The sequence below is a fragment of the Grampus griseus genome (assembly GCF_964374135.1).
Source record: "Grampus griseus genome assembly, chromosome: X".
NCBI classification, from domain to species: domain Eukaryota; kingdom Metazoa; phylum Chordata; class Mammalia; order Artiodactyla; family Delphinidae; genus Grampus; species Grampus griseus.
In genome coordinates, this window is record NC_138999.1 from 7,420,034 (window position 1) to 7,435,585 (window position 15,552).

The 15,552-nt window shown below is 51.3% G+C and overlaps 1 protein-coding gene across 5 annotated transcripts in view; it reads left to right on the forward strand.

Annotated features, from left to right (window-relative positions):
- Positions 1–15,552, forward strand: part of CLCN4 (chloride voltage-gated channel 4) — a 456,505-nt gene that overhangs the window by 392,657 nt on the left and 48,296 nt on the right. The window contains exon 1 of one of the 5 annotated variants that reach the window (XM_082680604.1): positions 3,426–3,438. The exons of 3 other annotated variants lie outside the window; for them this stretch is intronic. The gene's annotated coding sequence lies outside the window, so the exon portion shown is untranslated. Of the gene's footprint in view, positions 1–3,425; positions 3,439–3,564; positions 3,607–15,552 lie in introns of those variants that run through there. One more of the 5 variants, XM_082680602.1, reaches the window with a different exon arrangement.

Here is a 15,552-nt window from a genome sequence, read left to right on the forward strand (position 1 = left end):
ACTTACTTCACTGAGTGTGATCATGTCTAGGTCTAGATGGATGTAGTTTTAATAACGCTCCTTGTGGAGGAGAGATCGTGTATGCGGTGGGTGGAGCTTTTTAGGGTTAACGGATATTGTAACTGTACAGCAGGCTCAGCAAACACTGCCTCAAAGGTGCAGATGGTAGATGGGGGTGAGTAACGCAGGCCTCTGCCCTCAGGAGCTCAGAGGCAGCAAGCTTTGAAACAATGATTCCAGTTTATAAGTAAGATCTATAATCAAAATAGTAGTAATTAAAACACGACGGGAAGGATGCAGGGAAGGAAATGGAGTGGGGAACAGGAGTGGAATGAAGGGTTATAAGGGCCCCTGGTTGTTAAAGCCCGGTCTGCGGGCCAGCAGCAGCAGCAGTCTTCCTGGGAGCTTGTAAGAAATGCAGATTCTCGGGCCTTGCCCCAGAGCTGCTGAAGCTGAATGTCTGGGGGCGGGACAGGGACCCAGCCCTCCCGATTTGCCAGGTCACCTGTTGCAATCAATAAAGTGTGTCAGCGAGTTTTCCTGCGTTCTTGCATGGATGGCAGGTTTTACTTTGCCCATTAGTACAACTTACCCATTTGGTTTCTTTTAAGGGTCGTGCTTTGGTGTCATCCCTAAAACCTCTGCCTAGCCCTAGGTCACGAAGATTTTGCCCATTTGTACCGGGCGGTAAACATCACTCAGGGATTTACGCAGGCAAAGGCATCCCTGGTTGAAGAAAGAGAAAATGGCCTGCGATGCTGCCTTCATTTGGGTTCTCTCAGAAGCGGACCCTGAGACGAGGATTCTGGTGCAGGGCGTTTCTTGGGTGCTGCAGGGACCCTGGGAGGGGCGACTAGGAGAAGAAGGCACCCGTTAGAGCCTGGGCTGTTAATGCAGCTCCCCGTGTGGGCAGCCGGAGCTTAACTGCATGCTTTGGAAACTCTAGGAAATGATGCTTGCAGTGTCACGAGCTCCCCAAGTCACCTGTGGGTTCACTAGGAGGACCTAGGGTGGGTTCACTAGGGGACTCGGTGTATAGTTGTCTTCGCTGCTGTGACTTCCTCTGATGGTAGGATATAAAGCAAAATCAGCAAAGGGAAAAGGCGATGGGGCAAAGTCTGGAGGAAACCAGGCTCCGGCTGCCAGAGTCCTCTTCCCGTGGAGTCCCACAGGGATGCCCTTCCTTTTCCCACAGTGAGCTGAGGCAACACGGGTGAAGTGCTCTCTACCCAGGAAGCCTGTTAGTCTCAGTGCCCAGATTTCTGTTGGGGGGCTGGTCCTGTAGGCACTCTCTGTCCAGCTTGTATCAGAATTCCAGACTCCCAGAAGGAGAGCAGGGGTTCAGTATCAGTCACAGTATTTGGACAGCCAGTTTAGGTACCGCGAGCCATTCTTATCAGTTCTGGGGATGGTGTCAACCCTCCTGAAATCCACGTTCCCAGGTGCCAGCCGAGGGCCAGCCTTGCCAGCAGGCCTTCCTGAAGAGAGCAGTCTCTGGCCTGCAGTGCTAAGTCTTTTATGCACAGGTATGAAACACATGCCTTGAAATGACCCCATTCAGGGGGCGAGGGAGTGGGAGTATTTATGCACCAGTTCCCGAGACATCGGTTAATACCTGCTCCCAGTAATGCTCTTCAGGCGTGCCACGCCAGCAGAGCCACCTTCCACGGGGCCGGAGGCAGTGACCTCAGGCACACACATACAGCTGGGAATCAGCTGGAGCTCACTGGAAGGTCTTGAGGGATATGGGTGGGGCACTGGGAGCATCAGGTACAGTAGTTATTCTAGAAATTGGGTGGGGACGACAGAGCCGTGTGTTCAGGGCAGTTCACATGCGTGTAGTCATGCGGCAGTATTACAACTGTGGCTGAAACGACCAAGGTCAAGGCTTCCCTCTAACTTCCTTGGGCTGTGGCAGGAATGCTGGGTGGGAGGCACAGGGAGAGCCATGGATGGGCACCTCCTCCCTGTGTCTGCCTGTTTCTTTCTCTTCTTCTGAGCCTCTCATATGCATATATTTGTTCACTTGATGGAGTCCCATAAGTCCCTTTGTGTGTGTGTGTGTGTGTGTGTGTGTGTGTGTGTGTGTGTGAGCGAGCATTGTGGGGGCAGAAGATACTGGTATGTTTAACAAATGTTTGCTATGGCCTGAAACATGCATGGCAAAAGAAATTTTTTTTCTTTATCCACACGAGCACATTGGGAGACCCATGTCTGCTGTGTAATTTGAAGTTAGCTGTGAATTTGTATTGGATTGCTTTTTTTTTTTTTTTTTTTTTGCGGTACGCGGGCCTCTCACTGTTGTGGCCTCTCCCGTTGCGGAGCACAGGCTCCGGACGCGCAGGCTCAGCGGCCATGGCTCACGGGCCCAGCCGCTCCGCGGCATGTGGGATCTTCCCGGACCAGGGCTCGAACCTGTGTCCCCTACATTGGCAGGCAGATTCTCAACCACTGAGCCCCCAGGGAAGCCCCTGACCACGGCTTCTTAATCTCCTTGGGCCGTGATTCTGTCTCTGGCCCCCAGTCCCGCCTGGCTCCCCGCGTTTCTTCTTTTGAGATTCTTTTCCCATATAGGCCATTAGAGAGCACTGAGTAGAGTTCCCTGTGCTGTACAGCAGGTTCTTAACTGTCTGCTAGTGTGTGTATACGTCAGTGCCGATCTCCCAATTCACCCCTCCCTCTTCCCTGGGTTACTGACTTCAGCCCGGTCCCTTTTCTATATTCAAAGTGTGGTCCGCAGACCGGCAGCAACATCTTGTGAGAAATGCAGAGTCTCAGGCTCTACCCTGGCCATGCTGGATCAGAATCCGCATTTTAGCCAGCTGCCCAGTGCTCCAAATGTGTGGGAAGGTAGGAGAGGCGCTGCTCTCGCTGTCAGGGCGGGGAGGACTGGAGGGAGGGGCGCCGCTCTCGCTGTCAGGGCGGGGAGAACTGGTGGGAGGGGCGCCGCTCTGGCCGTCAGGGTGGGGAGAACTGGTGGGAGGGGCGCCGCTCTGGCCGTCAGGGCGGGGAGAACTGGAGGGAGGGGCGCCGCTCTCGCTGTCAGGGCGGGGAGGACTGGTGGGAGGGGCGCCGCTCTGGCCGTCAGGGCGGGGAGGACTGGTGGGAGGGGCGCTGCTCTCGCTGTCAGAGCGGGGAGAACTGGTGGGAGGGGCGCCGCTCTGGCCGTCAGGGCGGGGAGAACTGGTGGGAGGGGCGACGCTCTGGCCGTCGGGGCGGGGAGAACTGGTGGGAGGGGCGACGCTCTGCCTGTCAGGGCCGGGAGAACTGGTGGGAGGGGCGCCGCTCTCGCTGTCAGAGCGGGGAGAACTGGTGGGAACGGTGTCGCACTCGCTGTCAGGGCGGGGAGAACTGGTGGGAGGGGCGCCGCTCTCGCTGTCAGGGCCGGGAGAACTGATGGGAGGGGCGCCGCTCTCGCTGTCGGGGCGGGGAGAACTGGTGGGAACGGTGTCGCACTCGCTGTCAGGGCGGGGAGAACTGGTAGGAGAGGCGCTGCTCTAGCTGTCAGGGCCGGGAGAACTGGTGGGAGGGGCGCTGCTCTCGCTGTCAGGGCGGGGAGAACTGGTGGGAACGGTGTCGCACTCGCTGTCAGGGCGGGGAGAACTGGTAGGAGAGGCGCTGCTCTAGCTGTCAGGGCCGGGAGAACTGGTGGGAGGGGCGCCGCTCTGGCCGTCAGGGCGGGGAGAACTGGTGGGAGGGGCGCCGCTCTCGCTGTCAGGGCGGGGAGAACTGGTGGGAGGGGCGCCGCTCTGGCCGTCAGGGCGGGAACTGGTGGGAGGGGTGCCGTTCTGGCTGTCAGGGCCGGGAGAACTGGTGGGAGGGGCGCCGCTCTCGCTGTCAGGGCCGGGAGAACTGGCGGGAGGGGCGCCGCTCTGGCCGTCAGGGCCGTGAGAACTGGTGGGAGGGGCGCTGCTCTGCCTGTCAGGGCGGGGAGAACTGGCGGGAGGGGCGCCGCTCTGGCCGTCAGGGCGGGAACTGGTGGGAGGGGCGCCGCTCTCGCTGTCAGGGCGGGGAGGACTGGTGGGAGGGGCGCCGCTCTGGCCGTCAGGGCGGGGAGAACTGGTGGGAGGGGCGCCGCTCTGGCCGTCAGGGCGGGGAGAACTGGTGGGAGGGGCGCTGCTCTCGCTGTCAGGGCGGGGAGAACTGGTGGGAGGGGCGCCGCTCTGGCTGTCAGGGTGGGGAGAACTGGAGGGAGGGGCGCCGCTCTGGCTGTCAGGGCGGGGAGAACTGGAGGGAGGGGCGCCGCTCTCGCTGTCAGGGCGGGGAGGACTGGTGGGAGGGGCGCCGCTCTGGCCGTCAGGGCCGGAAGAACTGGTAGGAGCGGCGCCGCTCTGGCTGTCAGGGCGGGGAGAACTGGTGGGAGGGGCGCCGCTCTGGCCGTCAGGGCGGGGAGAACTGGTGGGAGGGGCGCCGCTCTGCCTGTCAGGGCGGGGAGAACTGGTGGGAGGGGCGCCGCTCTGGTTGTCAGGGCGGGGAGAACTGGTGGGAGGGGCGCCGCTCTGGCTGTCAGGGCCGTGAGAACTGGTGGGAGGGGCGCCGCTTTGCCTGCCAGGGCGGGGAGAACTGGTGGGAGGGGCGCAGCTCTCGCTGTCACGGCGGGGAGAACTGGTGGCGTTGGCGGGAGCCAGGGAACCCGGCCTCAGGACCTGGAAGGCCTTTACTTATTCAGTTTCTCGGCTGTCGCTGTTGACATTGGCGCGGGCCGTTCTTTGCTGTTCGGCCGTCCTGCGCATTTAGGATGTTTATCAGCATCCCTGGCCTGTACCCACTTGATGCCACTCTCCGACCTCCCCCGCAATTGTGACATCTGAGAATGTCTCCAGGCACTGCCAAGTGGCTGCTTAGGGACACAGTTGGTCCTGGAAGGCCACTTTGGGGAGAAATGACCTGTGAATCCACATGGTTCAAAGGTCACCAGTTGACTCTGGGGCCCCCAAATATAACTCCTGCAGGGAAGTGCCCAAAAGGCTCGTTTGGTCCAGTTTTGAATTAAGGCAGAATTTCTCCGCCTCAGCGCTGTCGGCACTTGGGGTCGTCCTGGTCACTGTAGGGTGCTGAGCAGTATCCCTGGCCTCCACCCACTAGATGCCAGCAGCACCCCTGTCAGATGTGACAAAATGTGCCGAGTGACCCCTGGGCGCAGAATTGCCTGTTGGGTGCCACTGGTCCATCCATCTTTGGTCTGTGTCGCCCGGTCTCATCCCCCCGCTGTAGACCCGCCGTAGAGGTGGTGGCTCCCAGGGTAGCCACTCCCCTGGAAAGAGGGTCCTCCTTTTCTCTGTCGTCCGCATGTGGCACTGCATGGGTCCCCTGCTCGCCCCACAGCCAGTCGCTGTGCCTGGCGGTTGGAGACTGTCATTGGCCAGCCTGGGTCACGTGCCCACGGTGGGGAGGGGAAGCTTTGGTACCAAATGGAGGGGGGGGATAATTCGGGGGGGGGGGCGAGAATGACCTGCTCTTGCATCCCTGTGCGGAGCTAGATGCTCGGCTGCACTGCCATCTAGTCAGTAACCAGCTCGTCTAGCGAATGCCAGGTGCCAGCGTTTCTCTGCCTGTTTCCAGGCCACCTCGGAGGGCGCTCAGCCCTTTTACAGGTGAGCAGCCCAGGCTCGGCGGGGCTGGCGAGGCACCCACATTGGCCTGCAGGGCCCAGGTGTCCTAAGCCCCCATGCCCCCTTCAGCTTCTTCCTCCAGGCCTCCCTCCACGGGCCTGTCAGAGGGCTCTTTCAGAGCATTCTCTTCTTCTCCAAACACTTCTGCATCTCAAAAGAAAGTGAGCGTTTTTAGACAGCCCCGAAGTCCCTGCCCATCGAACTGGAGCTTTCCTTCCCACCATAGTCCCCTTCTACCCAAACCTCCAGGACCGTGGAGAGTGGAGAAGGGCTTGTGCTCCAAAGAAAAATGACACTACTATCGCTGGAAGAAGGAACAGATGTACTGGGCAAAAGCCACAAATGAGAATCGTGCCTAAGAAGCTGCATTTCCTGATGGGCAGCCCACATTTTCAAACACTTCTTCAAATTGCAAAGTATAGCAAACACGCCCCAAAGTGCATAACACCTGACTGTATGGCTTAACGGATCAAACACGAAGTCTCCATGTCACCACCTAACGTATAATTTATAGGATGCCACGTAGATGGAATCACACAGTGTGGATTCTGACGCGACTCGACTCTTCGGTCAGCAGGCTGTGTGAGACACACCCACTGCAAGCACACCTTGGGAAGCACTGGAGTCAGAGGATGTGTAGAAGCCGAGAAGCCACTGAAGGTGACAGAGGAGTGGCCACGGGTCGGAGCAGGAATTGGCCTTGAGTTGCTCAGGGCACAGAGCAGAAGCCATGGGCTGTGGAGACAGGAGTTCCTGTGACCTGAGGCAGGAGCTGGGGCTAAAGGAGGCTGAGGGAAGGATGGCAGGTGAGGCAGGGCGGGGTACTGGTTGGAGCAGATGGAGAGGAAGCAGGCCCCGCCCAGTGGACTCAGCTGCCCCAGGCAGCAGGGCTGCTCACACAGCACCCTCTGGTGGCCCCGTGGTGCAGTGACACCCCCTCTGAGCCCCAGGGAGCCCAGGCTGGTGGCCTTCAGAGGAGCGGCCAGCACCAAGGAGCTGGCGGCCAGCAGACGTCAGCCCTGAGTTTAGTGCCTGCTGTAATCCATGCAGGTTGCAAGAAAAGTGACTTGTGATTGGTTGTTGGAGCTTCTGGAAAATCTGTAAGACATGAAGCTTTTTTCCATATATTTTTTTTTAGTTGTCATCTAAGGCCTGGCTCTGAACTCAGTGTTCTGGGATCCTCTCCTCCTTGTGTCCTACTCCTTTCTCGGTCTCTTGTGAGTATGTGTGACCTCTAGCCCTGATGGCCTTGACCACTTTGTCAAAGTGATGCTATGACCATATTCGTATTCACAAGCCAGGGGCATCTGGTGTCTTGAAGCATTTGGATAGCTAATTTGTTGGAGAAACTTTTCCGGTGGTAGGATATCCTAGAAACCTTGATGTGTATGTGTGTGTGTTAAGAACTACCTTTTATTCCCTTGCAGCTTCCAGGTTGAAATGTCGCTCGGGAGGTCCTATGCTTGCATTTGCAGGGTCCCATCCTTCCCTTCCAGAATCCTGTGCAGGAAGGCCATGTCTCTTCATCTTTGTACATTCCCAGTGGATGGTGGTGCTTGCTCTGCTGCTTCTTTTGGTAGGTGAGGCTTGACGGCCTGCCGGTGGCTCTGGCACTGTGGACAAGGGCCTGGCAGGTAGCAGGTGGCCCGTGACTGCTTGTGTCAAGTGGCGCCCAGCAGCCCCCGAGCGCGGCCTGTTTCTGTAGGTCGCACGTCAGGGCACACAGGCACATGTCTTCTTTCTGCTCTGTCTGGGCTGCTCTGTGTTTCAACGACCGAAGGGCTGAGTGGACGAATTGTGACCGAGGCTGCATGGCCCCTGAGCTGAAAATATTTCCCATGTGGCCCTTTGTCGGAAACATTTGCCAAGCCCTGAACGGCAGTTGAGTTACTGCGAGGGCACAGGGAGGAGAAGGACGGCAAGGCCAGCCCACAATAGAATGGATAAACTCACTGGGGTCTGTTTGCACCATTGAATACTATAGGACAGGAAGCGGCAAAGAACGTCATCCCGTGGGCCAAATCCAGCTCACTGCCTGAGCCAAAATGAGCTAAGAATTGATTTTTATATTTCTTAATGATGGAAAGAAACTGAAGGAAGAATAATACTTGGTGACAGGTGAAGATTATATGAAATTCAGACTTCATTGTCGATAAATCGAGTTTCATTGCCACATAGCCCCAGCCATTAATTTGTGTATTGTCTCTGGCTGCTTTTACGTGACAGTGGCAGAGTTGAGTAGTCCCGACAGAGGCCACGTGGCCCACGAAGCTACAGATATTTACTCTCTGGCCCTTAATAGAAAAAGTTCACTGTTGTAGAGCATAGAGAATGAACGAACGATAGTTAGATAAACTCAACACCATGGGTAGATCTTACAACACAGTGTAGAACAGAAGAAGCTGGAAACAAAATATCCCGTTTATATAAAGTTCAAAAACGGGCAAAATTCATCTGTGGTGTGAGGGTAGTGATTACCTTTACGGGTGGGGTAGGGGCCCGGAAGGGGCCTTGAGGGAGCTTCTGGGCGCTGGTCACGTTCTGTCCTTGATCTGGGAGCTGGTTATGTGCGTGAGCTCACTTTGTGAAAATTTGAGGAGGTGTATACACTTAGGACTTTTGCCTTTTTATGGATAGAAGTTTATTTCAATAAAAAACTTACTTAAGAAAAGTGATTTCAGTCTGGCAGCTCCTCAAAAGGTTAAACGTAGGCTTACCATATGACCCAGTAATTCTGTTCCTAGGTATCTACCCAAGAGAACTGAAAATACATGTCTACATGAAGGCTGGAGTGACCATAGCAGCATTAGTCACAATAGCCCCAAAGTGGAAACAGCCCAGATGTCCATCAGCTGATGAGTAGACAAACACAACGTGTGTATATCAAATACAACGGAGTATTATTCACCCATAAAAAGGAGTGAAGCACTGATGCTCCAACATGGGCAAAACTTGAAAACATTATAATAACAGAAAGAAGCCAGACACAAAAGGCCGCGTATGATATGATGCCATTTCTGTGACGTGTCCAGAAGAGGCAAATCTGTAGAGAAGGAAAGCAGATGAGTGGTTACGAGGGGCTGGGCCAGGAGAGGGACTGCTGTGGGCATGGGGTTACTTGTAGAGGATGAAAACTTCTGGAATTAGATAGTGCACCTCTGTAGCCAGAAGGAGAAGGTCCCAAGATGACAGCCACCTCGCCTGCTCTTTCGTGCTGCCCTTCCAAGCACAGGTGACTCGAAGGTTGACAGGGGGAAGGCCTGACTTCTCCACCAGGTAATCCAGACCTGCCCCCAGATCCAGGCCAGATGAGTAATGCAGAGCAGTTTCCAGAACATAAGTAAAATGAGGACGTTAGATTTGCTACTTCTGTTTACTAAAATAGCAGTTGCACGAAAAACAGGGCAAGTTGGAAGATTGTAGATAACTCACTTCCTGGACTTGCCCTGTGATTATGCCCAGGCCAGTCCGGCGTCCCTGGTCTCTATTTCCCTCTGGCTTGATTGGAGAGGAGCAAGCATCTTCCTAGCAGCTACTGGTGCGCATGCATTTCCATCAAGGACAGGAGCGTGGACTCTTGGCTTCTTGCTGGTTACAAGATCCCCCTGCTTACCTGGGGCTTGCTTTTTCTATGTTTTTAATAATCTTTTCTGAGTTGTACTTTTGGGTTCCCATTTCTAACTGTTAAGGGCAATAATGCTCACAGATATCACTATAGCTTTTGAGGATGTGAGATTATCACTCAGATGATCTCAATTTTGCCAACAGTGAAGAGTATGTTCTTTTTTCAAATGATTTTCTGCTCTGTAATGACTGATAGAAACAGCTGGCAGTGAAGACAGCTCTGAAATTTCTGGAAAGTTCCCTAGGCTTAACCAATATCTGTGCAGAGACAAAAAGTTTTGATGGGGCTTCCCTGGTGGCGCAGTGGTTGAGAGTCCGCCTGCCGATGCAGGGGACACGGGTTCGTGGCCCAGTCCGGGAAGATCCCACATGCCGTGGAGCTGCTGCTCCCGTGAGCCATGGCCGCTGAGCCTGTGCGTCCGGAGCCTGTGCTCCGCAACGGGAGAGGCCACAACAGTGAGAGGCCCGTGTGCTGCAAAAAAAAAAAAAAAAGTTTTGATGAATTGAAGATTGTTTGCTTGTCCCCAAGCGTGTGGAAGGGGCTGGTACTAAGTTTCAGTCTCTGTGTCATCTGCTCTGGGTGGAAAGCACCTGAGAAACAGTCCAGCCCAGGACTGTAGTTTTTGAGAGGAGGGCGGTGAAGGTCAGTGGGGGTCAGCGGAGGTCACACAGCCAGATGGGATTCACGCAAATTTCTCGGTTAGTGGTCTTTTCACTTTGAGTAGATGTATTTCGTTTGAAAGAAAATAGTCTCTAATTAATGTAAACACTTTGAGGAGTTTTCAGGAGAAGATATTTAAAATGCCAGGCATAGATTCATGTTTTAATGGCCTCACAAGTTCTTGGTGAACAGAAATCGCAGCAGGTCCCCCAAAAGTTCAGTTTGACTTGCTTAATCTCCCTGAGCAGAACTGGAATCCATCAGGTCCCTTCTGTGAGCTACAGACATCAAAGGACTGATTAGACAAAGTTTGGGAATGAGGGAACATGCAGGGTGGTAAGGAAAATGTGTTTTCATGAAACACTTAAGGGTTTTTTTTTAAAACATTATTATTTTTTTTTATTGGAGTATAGTTGCTTTACAATGGTGTGTTAGTTTCTGCTGTACAACAAAGTGAATCAGCTATACATATACATATACCCCCTCCCTCTTGGACCTCCCTCTCCTCCCCCACCCCCCTAGTCTCGCCCATCTAGGTCATCACAGAGCACCGAGCTGAGCTCCCTGTGCTGCACAGCAGGTTCCCACTAGCTATCTGTTTTACACGTGGTAGTGTATTCATGTCAAACCTAATCTCCCAATTCGTCCCACCCTCCCCTTCCACCCCCCTTGTCCACATGTCCATTCTCTATGTCTGCGTCTCTATTCCTGCCCTGCAAATAGGTTCATCTGTACCATTTTTCTAGATTGCACATGTATGCATTAATATACGATATTTGTTTTTCTCTTTCTGACTTACTTCACTCTGTATGACAGGCTCTAGGTCCATCCACATCTCTGCAAATGACCCAGTTTCATTCTTTGTTATGGCTGAGTAATATCCCATTGTATATATGTGCCACATCTTTATCCATTCATCTGGTTTTTTTTAACATCTTTATTGGAGTATAATTGCTTTACAATGGTATGTTAGTTTCTGCTGTATAACAAAGTGAATCAGCTATACATATACATATGTCCCCATATCTCCTCCCTCTTGTGTCTGCCTCCCACCCTCCCTATCCCACCCGTGTAGGTGGTCACAAAGCACCAAGCTGATATCCCTGTGCTATGCGGCTGCTTCCCACTAGCTATCTATTTTACATTTGGTAGTGTATATATGTCCTTGCCACTCTCTCACTTTGTCCCAGCTTACCCTTCCCCCTCCCCATATCCTCAAGTCCATTCTCTAGTAGGTCTGCATCTTTATTCCCGTCTTGCCCCTAGGTTCTTCTTTTTTTTTTTTTTTAGGTTCCATATATATGTGTTAGCATACGGTATTTGTTTTTCTTTTTCTGACTTACTTCACTCTGTATGACAGACTCTAGGTCCATCCACCTCACTACAAATAACTCAATTTCATTTCTTTTTATGACTGAGTAATATTCCATTGTATATATGTGCCACATCTTCTTTATCCATTCATCTGTCGATGGACACTTAGGTTCCTTCCATGTCCTGGCTGTTGTAAATAGTGCTGCAATAAACATTGGGGTACATGTCTCTTTTTTTTTTTTTTTTTGCGGTACATGGGCCTCTCACTGTTGTGGCCTCTCCCGTTGTGGAGCACAGGCTCCAGATGCGCAGGCTCAGCGGCCATGGCTCACGGGCCCAGCCGCTCCGCGGCACGTGGGATCTTCCCGGACCGGGGCACGAACCTGTGTCCCCTGCATCGGCAGGCGGACTCTCAACCACTGCACCACCAGGGAAGCCCTACATGTCTCTTTTTGAATTATGGTTTTCTCTGGGTATATGCCCAGTAGTGGGATTGCTGGATCATATGGTAATTCTATTTTTAGTTTTTTAAGGAACCTCCATACTGTTCTCCATAGTGGCTGTATCAATTTACATTCCCACCAACAGTGCAAGAGGGTTCCCTTTTCTCCACCCTCTCCAGCATTTATTGTTGGTAGGTTTTTTGATGATGGCATTCTAACTGGTGTGAGGTGATACCTCATTGTAGTTTTGATTTGCATTTCTCTAATAATTAGTGATGTTGAGCATCTTTTCAAGTACCTCTTGGCCATCTGTATGTCTTCTTTGGTGAAATGTCTATTTAGGTCTTCTGCCCTTTTTTTTTTTTTTTGCGGTACGCGGGCCTCTCACTGCCGCGGCCTCCCTTATTGCGGAGCACAGGCTCCGGACGTGCTGGCTTAGCGGCCATGGCTCACGGGCACAGCCGCTCCGCGGCATGTGGGATCTTCCTGGACCGGGGCACGAACCCACATCCCCTGCATCGGCAGGCGGACTCTCAGCCACTGCGCCACCAGGGAATACCTTCTTTTTTTTATTATTTTTTAAATTTTTTCTTCTGCCCATTTTTTGATTGGGTTGTTTGTTTTTTTGATATTGAGCTGCATGAGCTGTTTGTATATTTTGGAGATTAATCTGTTGTCGGTTGCTTCATTTGCAAATATTTTCTGCCATTCGGAGGGTTGTCTTTTTGTCTTGTTTCTGGTTTGCATACTAAAAGGATCTTACACCATGACCAAATGGGATTTATCACTAGGTGCCATGATGGTTCAACATCTGAAATTCAACCCATGTGATACACTACATTAACAAAATGAAGAATAAAAATTACATAATCATCTCAATAGATGCAGAAAAAACATTTGACAAAATTCAACACCCTTTCGTCATTAAAAACATTCAACAAGCTAGGAAAGCTTGTTGCATATGAAAAGCCCACAGCTACCCTGATGCTCTGTAGACCTTTCTTGCCTTTAAGGATTGGATAAAAGACCTAGGTGTCCTTTGTGTCTTCTGAAGTCCCTGTGTAGGTAAATATGGTTGTGTAAGAGAGATGCTCTTTCTTCAGGATGGACACCTCCAGCGTGAAGTTCGATTCCATCCTGTCTCTGTTGCCAGCTGTGTTATCTGTTGCTGCAACTAACTTAGTTAGTTGTCCTCCCTTGTAACTAACTTAGCATCTTCATTTCTTCTCTCCCTTGGAGCCCACGTAAATCATACCTGTTAAACATTGTTATGATGCTGCTACATGACAACTCTTTCAGAAACACCTGGTGGCTTAAAACAATAACCATTCATTTTTCTCACGGTCTGCAGGTCAGCTGGGTGGTTTGATTGGGTCAAAGCCAGCTGCTCTTGGCTGGGCTCACTCATGAATCTGTGCTTGGTGAGCCTGGATGATCTAGGATGGCCTCAGTTGAGATGACCCACCTTGACTCCATGTGGTCGCTCATCTTCCAGCATGTAGCCTAGGTTTCTGCTCATGGCAGAAGGCCAAGGAAGAAAGCAGAGGCCGCGTCGCCTTTGGGGTCTAGACTCAGTACATGCATGCTGTCACTTCCACTGCATGTCCCAAGGCCCAGCCCTGATTCAAGAGCTGGAGAAATAGACTCTACCTCTTAATGAAGAGGAGCCACAAGGTCCCACTGAAAATGCTGTAGATGCAGGGACAGGTAGAGAATCTGAGCTGGTTCTGTGTTCAGTCCACCGTGTAGATCGGGAGTCAGCAAACGTTTTCTGTAAATGGCCGAATAGTAAACATTTGAGGCTTTGGGGGCCATTTGGCCTTTGTCATAACTACTCAACTGTGCCGTTGCGATGTGAAAGCAGCCATAGACAATATGTGGAGTGGGCATGGCTGTGTTCCTCTAGAACTTATTTACAAAGCCAGGCAGCACGCCGGATTTAGCCCACAGCCTGCAGTTTGCTGTGCTCTGACCTCGACGATCCAGACCAAGTAGGAATCTCAGATGCAGGATCTAGGATGCTGTCCTTCCTGAAATCATAAGCAGAGGTGTCATCTGCCAGCAGAAGTGCTCTTATTGGCGAGAAGAAATAAAACCAGGTGAGAGGAGCAAGGGCTCCCCTCTAAGGTGCAGATGACTATAGTTGACCCTTGAACAACGTGGGAGTTAGGGACACTGACCCCCAGCACAGTCGAAAAGCCGCATCCTGCTCTCACTGCCTCAAAGCCAAAGGAATTGATGAATGACTCACCCAAGGGCAGGAAGCTGAAACAGTCTGGATAGAATCAGGACTCAAACCCTAGTTCTTGTGATTCTACATATTGGGCTCTCTAATCGAGCACAAACTTTTCCCCTCACGTAGGTAAAGATCTGTAAAACGAAAATACAGGTATGATATTTATCGAACTAAATCCACGTATAAGTGGACCCACCCAGTTCAAACCTGTGTTGTTCAGGGCTCAGCAGTCTTTGCATCCCTTTGGGTGCCGTATTGAACTTACACAGGTTAAGTTTATTTCTCATCAAGTCCCTGGAGTTCATTCCATTTTGTTCCTGTGTTTGGCTGGATTCTCATTTCCTATCCATCTATATCTCCCAGGGGATCCCAGATAGAATTCTTTCCATTTTTATTTTCTTTTCTTAAATTTTTTGGCCATGCTGCACAGCTTGCGGGATCCTACTTCCTTGACCAGGGTTCGAACCCCTGCCCTCAGCAGTGAAAGTGCAGAGTCCTAGCCACTGGACCACCAGGGAATTCCCTCTTTCCATTATTTCTGACCTGGGTGCCCTCTTCTTACACTTCTGGTCCTCCTGTCTTTCTTAATCCGAGCTTCAGAAGCAAAGTCACCACCTCCTTCTGGGCCCCCAGGGAAAGCCTCCAATTAGATCTACGGATTAAATCATGTTTATTTTCCTTTACCAATTATGCGTCTGATCGTCAGGACCATGACATGCTCCACCAAAGTTTAAGGATACATTTGTTCTCCAGAGTGACTTTTTGTTTCAGTCATTATTGCCTGGAGTTGTTGCTTGACTAGAGATTTGGTTAAATTTCAGGTAACATGAACTTCTTTTTAATAGAATGTCCAAGTGTCTGCAATTCTTCGATCTGCTGGCTTGGTGTTTCTTACACGGGCTACCCATTGTGGGTCAGCAGCCTGCCATCTTCTTTTTCCCATCAGAGATTTTCTTTACCACATATAATACAAGGCTATTACCGTCTTGCGTTTCTAGAAATGAAAATGAAATCTTTGCTTTCTAATTTTATTCCTTCCCTTTTATTAATTGGTTGCTACTGACTTCTGCAATATGATTCTTCCTTGGGCATTCATCAGTGGGTATAGTTTTCAGCTTGGCATGGCTCAGACTTCAAACTTTTTAAGTTTTAAAGTAGCAAAGTTGCACAGACAGTCAATAAATCAATAACTATCGCCATTTTATTGCTTGTAAGGTGATTACTCCACTTTGCCTGTAGCGACTTTTCAATTTGATCAAAATGCAGTTTTGTCAGGTCGTGGTTGAGTCCTCCAGATATAAAAATACATAAAGCAATTGAGAGAAGCCTGTGCTCAAATATTTTAATAACTACCCTTCACTTCTTTAACCATCTTATTCCGGCACTTTTGTGGTTCCCGTCGTATAATTCAAATTTCCATGCTCTTTGCCAAAGAAATTTTGATTTAGTGCCTATTCCAACCTCTTGTCTTTGTAAGAGTGTATTATTTTTCTTGCTAACTGGTGGTGAGCACTGGTCCTGCTGCAAAGAGTTTTCTCTGTGTCAAATTATTTCCTGTGTGATCTGTAAATCAGGTTCTGATGGTGGTGTAACATGGAAGATGTCTTGGTTTATTTGAGATTGTTTTCCAGACAAGGGGAGGCAGAATAACAGGAGTGGAAT